The sequence below is a fragment of the Charadrius vociferus genome, unplaced genomic scaffold (genome assembly GCF_000708025.1).
Source record: "Charadrius vociferus isolate BGI_N301 unplaced genomic scaffold, ASM70802v2 scaffold126, whole genome shotgun sequence".
Lineage (NCBI taxonomy): Eukaryota > Metazoa > Chordata > Aves > Charadriiformes > Charadriidae > Charadrius > Charadrius vociferus.
Window position 1 is genome coordinate 2855466 of NW_009648894.1, and position 6517 is coordinate 2861982.

Here is a 6517-nt window from a genome sequence, read left to right on the forward strand (position 1 = left end):
AACATTAAACAATACACGTAACACAAGTAGACAACGACTCTGACAGAAGAGTGAGAACATAAGAAGAGAAGCATGAAGTTTCACCTGTCTCAGTATCAGATCTTCTACCATAAGCAGCAGCAAACGTTCTAGGACAGAGATTCTTTCCCTCACAGCTGCCCCCAACCCTGATTAGGCATTTCCTAAGCATGAATCAGAGAATCATAAAATTGTCTAGGTTGGAAGGGACCTTTAAGATCATGGAGTCCAAACATCAACCTAACACTGCCAAAAACACCACTAAACCATGTCCCTAAGCACCACACCTACCCATCTTTTAAATACCTCCAGGGATGGTGACTCTACCACTTAGCTAGGCAGCCTGTTCCAATGCTTAACAGCCCTTTCTGTGAAGAATTTTTTCCTAATATCTAATCTAAACCTCCCCTGGCCCAACTTGAGGCTGTTTCCTCTTGTCCCAGTATTTGTTACTTGGGAGAAGAGATTGACCCCCACCTCCCTACAACCTCCTTTCAGGTAGTTGTAGAGAGCAATAAGGTCTCCCCTCAGCTGAGTACAGGGGGACAATCACTTCCCTAGTCCTGCTGGCCACACTATTCCTGATACAGGCCAGGATGCTGTTGGCTTCTTGGCCACCTGGGCACACTGCTGGCTCATATTCAGCCAGGTGTTGACCAACATCCCTGGGTCCTTTTCTGCCAGGCAGCTTTCCAGTCACTCTTCCCCAAGCCTGCAGCATTGCATGGGGTTCTTGTGGCCCAGGTGCAGGACCCGGCACTGGGCCTTGTTGAACCTCATACCATTGGCCTCGGCCCATCGATCCAGCCTGTCCAGATCCCTCTGTAGAGCCTTCCTACCCTCAAGCAGGTAAACACTCCCATCCAACTTGGTGTTGTCTGCAAACTTACTGAGGGTGCACTCGATCCCCTCGTCCAGGTTGTTGACAAAGATATTAAAGAGCACTGGCCCCAGTACCGAGCCCTGGGGAATACCACTTGTGACCAGCCCCCAACTGGATTTAACTCTGCTCACCACTACTCTCTGGGCACGGCCGTCCAACCAGTTTTTTACCCAGCAAGGAGTTACTCATCTAAGCCACGAGCAGCCAGTTTCTCCCAAAGAATGCTGTGGGAAACAGTGTCAAAAGCTTTACTGAAGTCCAGGTAAACAACATCCACAGCTTCTTCCTCATCCACTAAGCGCATCACCTTGTCATGAAGTTGAATACATTTCTGATACAAAACCAACGATGAAGTTATCTGCCTCCTCATCCAAATAATGTTGATTTTTGCTCTTAATCAAGATTATAAGCCCACTTTCTACACACATGCAGTTTCTCACTTCTCACCGCACACTGCTGCCTTTTCATTTCTCTGTCCAATATGTTCCTGCCCTGCTCTACGGCTCTATACATAATATAGGAGGGAAAAAGTGAAAAAAAGCGCAACCAAACGGTACCAGTAAGCAGCATGGTTTCTTTAATTTTTCTGCAGTAGGAGAGTTCATAGGAAAAGGCAGGACTCCTCAGGAGAGATTTTTCTAGACCTTACCTGTTTCAGAATGGGGATTTCACAGACATTCCAGTTAGTGCTGCACTGAGTAATTCTGCATCCCCCCTTGCAATTTACCACACTATTGACCATCTCCAGTACTGAACAGATCCTTGCAGATATACATGAAACTCCTCTAGTGACATTTTGCAATAACAAAAATTTGTTTCCTGTTCTTGAAGTAAGCATTACTCAAAGATCTTCCCTTTCATCTTATCATTACTTTGTCTCTATAAGAAGTCTTGCTGACAGAACCTGTCAAAAGTTTTATAAAATCCAAGCTCTAATAATAAGGCATAACTTTTCTTTAAATTCACATTGACTTTTTATTATTGTTTTAAAATTGGTGCATCTAATAGTATCATTCATTCCATAATTTCAAAAAATTACCCAGTATGGAATTAATGCCAACCAGTCTGTAGTTCCCAGAATCCTCAATAAAGCTCAGAAATTGGTATCCCATTTCCATCTCTCATTTCAAGGCTCATTTAAGTAATTGCTAAAATATTAACAGCAGTATTAAATGGATTTAATGTTAGAGTTCTTTTTAGGTCAACTAATGGTGAGGACCATTGTTCCAAGCACTTTTTATTTATCAACTTCAGACGAATGCTTCAATCTAAAACACTCCCTTCCCCACTTGCCTTCAATACACGATGTCAAAAACTCCCTAAACGCCTCCGTAGCAAACATGGGTGAAAAGGACTTATATCCAGAGCATCTTCTTGAAACTGCTTTATATTTTGATCATCCAGTACTTCAACAGAATCCCTGGCAGTGCTCCTTCATCTATTTTCTTTGAAAAAAGTAGTATTTTTTTGTTCCTGGGTTTACCTTAATTTGAATGTGCATCTGACTTGCAAATCTTACGCTCTTTGCACAAGCCTTTCCCTTTCTGAAGCTCTTCCCCCCAATTAAGTAGGTATCTTCACTTTTTTAGTCTGAGACAAGAATAACTTAATTCCAGTAAAATGAGTAATTTGAGATTCTTTTACTTGCTACCATACTGATTACTCACAATTTTGACCTTTTTTTTTTAAAACTTCAAGCAGTATGTGAACGCGTCCTAACTGCATGTCAACAGATTATTTTTAAACACAAAAAGAAATTTAAAAGTCTAAATTTACTTTGAGAGCTTAAGCATATTAGAAACCAAAATGCAAATATGTCCATAACAGTATAATGTCAATATAACAACTCCCCTATGTTTTTGGGAAAGCATCTAAACAACTAAAATCTTCATTTACAAGTACATTTCACAGCTAATACAGGTCAAGGAATTATTATTCAGCTTTCTCATTCCTAAGCTGTGCATCTATATGTAACTATATATATAGCTTACTTAGCAGGAAGCCTGAGTGAATAACAGATGCTCCCACCGCCACTTTCAGCAGTATTACATGGTGCTGCCAGGCTATTCCTAGACTTAAAAGCCATACCCTAAGACTGAAAAATTTGTGTTCTAACAGACAGACAAAAAGCAGGGGAGAAGGAAGAGAAGTAAATATAAACCAAGTTAAGAACCAGTTACACGAAGCAGTAAGACAATTTTCACAGTTATGACTATATTCAGAAAATTGCAGGTACTCAAAAAGCAGTAGTAGTCAGCTGGCAGAAAAGGTGGCAAACAGTGACTGAGAAACAAAGTGCTGGATGAGCTGTATACTCACAAGATGATTGCTATTACACTACATTCATTCCGAAGTCTCTGGCATTCACTTCTAGACATTGGCCCTTCTGTGTCTTCCTCCCAGAATGAGTGGCCCTTTAATAACAAGTATTTTCTCCCACGAAGGCATCTGCTAAGTTAAAAGGTCGCTCTCCAAGTACTAGTAGATATAATTTTCAACCCTTGAGTAATTTCTACAGATTCTCTTTATGTCTATTTTCCACTTTTTTTCATGTAAACCCCCAAATTACAAAAAGTCATTCAGAGCTGATCTTTCCTCCCCTTTCCTACTCATTATTCCTACTTCAACAATTCAGAGCAAGAGCAGCTTTTAATACTTTCTTTGAAAGTGTTCCAGTTCTTCATAAAGAATCTGTAGGGGGAAGCAATGCTGAGCAACAATTTTCAGGTTTTGCAGAACAAGAACACCTCAAAAAACATGTCTAAATTACTTTAATAAAAGTATTTTCTTGTCAATATAGCTGAAATTGCTCTAAAATAATGACTTTTTAATGACTGGTCATTGATATGAACAATCATCTGGTTAAAGCTACATCATCTGGAAAAAGAGGGAGTGAGAGAGTGGCTGGGCGGCCACCTGGCAGCCAACCACAGTAAACTCACCAAAGAATTATGAAGTAACAAATTACAACATCCTGGTTTGCATCTAAGAGAAATTTGGGGGAAGAATTCTTTGGAGATCTCACCTCAAAACTACAGGAGTAGATTACCAGCATCTATCATTGCTGTTTCCACAAGAAATAAATAAAAAAATTGTTATCTATTGGGTATAACAAAACAAACTGTTTGGATTTCCTACAGTAATCAATAACAATTTTAGGTAAAAGTTATTGACTTATAATCAAAAGTTACTCCCTTAGTGATTAAGCCACTTCTGAAAAATGTATTCACTTTTTTTTTTTTTTTGACTACCTTATAAAAAAGGAAAATCTTCCATGGATGTCTACATTCTAAAGATATTACTGCCACATAACGGCAGCATGTATTGGTTGCCTTCACTGAAATACTGAAGCCCTTTCATGATCACAAAGGTTCAAAGAGATCACACATAAAAATGACAGTTCCATAAAACACAGATAAAATGAGCATATACGAAAAGGACACAAAACCAAGAACAAAGTTATTCGAACATAAATGTCCTCATTAAAAGTTAGAGAATAATTCCCTTCTAACACAGTCCTCAAATAGTATCAGAAGCCTAAATTAACTAATGAACTTCCTACCCCCAGCTTTCTTTAATGAGAGATGTTTCGAAGAATCATTCCTATTTCAGTTTTCCTTGATCAGTAAAGAAATAACTTCTATTTGACAAATAAGATGTTTCTCTCAGAATACTTTTAGTCAATTAAAATTGACATCACTCTTGTATTCTTTGAGAATGGAGTTGAAGTCGATGAGTAAACGCATACCACTTAACAGTACAGAATCACAGAATGGTTGAGGCTGGAAGGGACCTGTGGAGGTCATCTGGTCCAACACTTTGCTCAAGCAGGGCCACCTACAGCCAGTTGCTGAGGACCATGACCAGACAGCTTCTGAATACCCGTCTCCAAGGAGGGAGACTCCACAACCTCTCTGGGCAACCTGTGCAAGTGCTCTGTCACTCTCCCAGTAAAAAAGTATTTTCTGATGTTCAGAGGGACAGTCACATTTGTGCCCATTCTTGTATCCTGAATCACAAAGCCCTGTTAAAACAGTTGAATTTGGATGACGGTGTAAGTAGTTCATGAGTTAGGAAATCATTAACAAAGATAATAGGTTTTTCAAAGTTACATCTCTTAAAATTCTATACGGCTTGAGGAGGAAAAAAAAAAGTTATATATCAAAATCAGTGTACAAATGCATCCAAAATCCCACAACTCCTCCATGCATTCACAACGTATATATGGAGGCACAGCCTCCTATAATCTGTTGTTCCATTTCTAGTAGTTCTGAGTTTTGTTTTCAGAAGTCATCCTTCCTATGGTATGAGGGATGGCATTTCAGGAGCTACAGATCTCCTAGCACGTCTCAGTACATACTCATCACATAATTTATTGCCATCCTTCTCCTGCTAGCCCATTCACATCAAACTTTGAAAATCCCAGAGCAAAAAGTGTATATTTTCTTACATTATACTCTTCCTCCTTTCTTAAGCAGATCCACCAGTCACGCTGACACTGCTCTATCAAAGACACTAAGTTATGAGGATGGGACAGGAATTGAAAGACTGTTCTGTGATGACTTCTCCAGCCATGGCCTAATTAAAAGACACCAAGAACCTTTCTTGGTAACTAAGCTGCTGTCCCCTCACCAAAATGAGGTTTATTCAGCATTTAATTAAGGCACACATCATTGCAATACCTGAACTTGTTTAAGAAGAGAAAACACAACTAGATTTCTTAAGGTTCATTTCAGCCATAAGATACAAATTTTCATGAAACAAACATCTCTTGTTTGATAACATCAGGGTTGGACATTAGAAAAAAAAAGGTATTTTAAAATTCTAGTTCTTGGCAAAGATCAGCATATCTAAGAACTCTATGAATCTGGTAATACAAATGGGATGGTGTTAAATAAAGTGCACGAACCTTTCGATTTATACATGAGCTCATCCACTCAGCTCATCCACTGGAAGTGACACAAAAAGAGCCAGGTTTGCTGACAGAAGGGTGACTGCAAACTTCCAGTATGATTTAGAGATAAAAAAAAGCAAGATATTACAAAACGGATAAAATAAGATCCATCCAGAGACACAGAGGTCCAGCTTTAGAAAATAAAACAAACACACATGCTTTTTAGGCCAGGTTTTGTTTTGTTTAGTCTAGAATGGTTTTCTGATCCTGTTCACAACCCTACACCCACTTATACGAACATAACAGACTAACACATCACAGAAGTGAGATATGAGCACTCAGATGTTAATTTACCGTAATTTAGGCTGGAAGTCAGAGAATGCTTCACACAAAGTGATTTTCAGCATGCTAAAAGGACTTGGAGGAAGTTGGGTTCAGAGGGGAAGGGAAAAACCTAATCCATTCTAATATGGAGCTTACTCCATAGCAAGATCCCTCTAGTACTAATTAACATAAAAATATGTTAACTAGTTAATTGCAATGCATCAATTCAAATGCCATTTTCTTTTTCAGAAAATGAGCTAAAGCCAAAAAGTAGAAAAGCATCTGTCTCTAGCAATACACACCTGAAAAAGGCCGCTGCTCTACAGTATTTTCATGCTTCAGGTTCTACGAGGCTTTGATCCGAGACTTAATATGAAGCTTTCTTTAACCTATGGCTG

General features: G+C 39.0%; 1 protein-coding gene across 1 annotated transcript in view; it reads right to left on the reverse strand.

Moving 5' to 3' along the window:
- DNAJC1 (DnaJ (Hsp40) homolog, subfamily C, member 1) overlaps positions 1–6517 on the reverse strand; it is a 70046-nt gene that overhangs the window by 20325 nt on the left and 43204 nt on the right. The gene's annotated exons all lie outside the window — the stretch shown is intronic.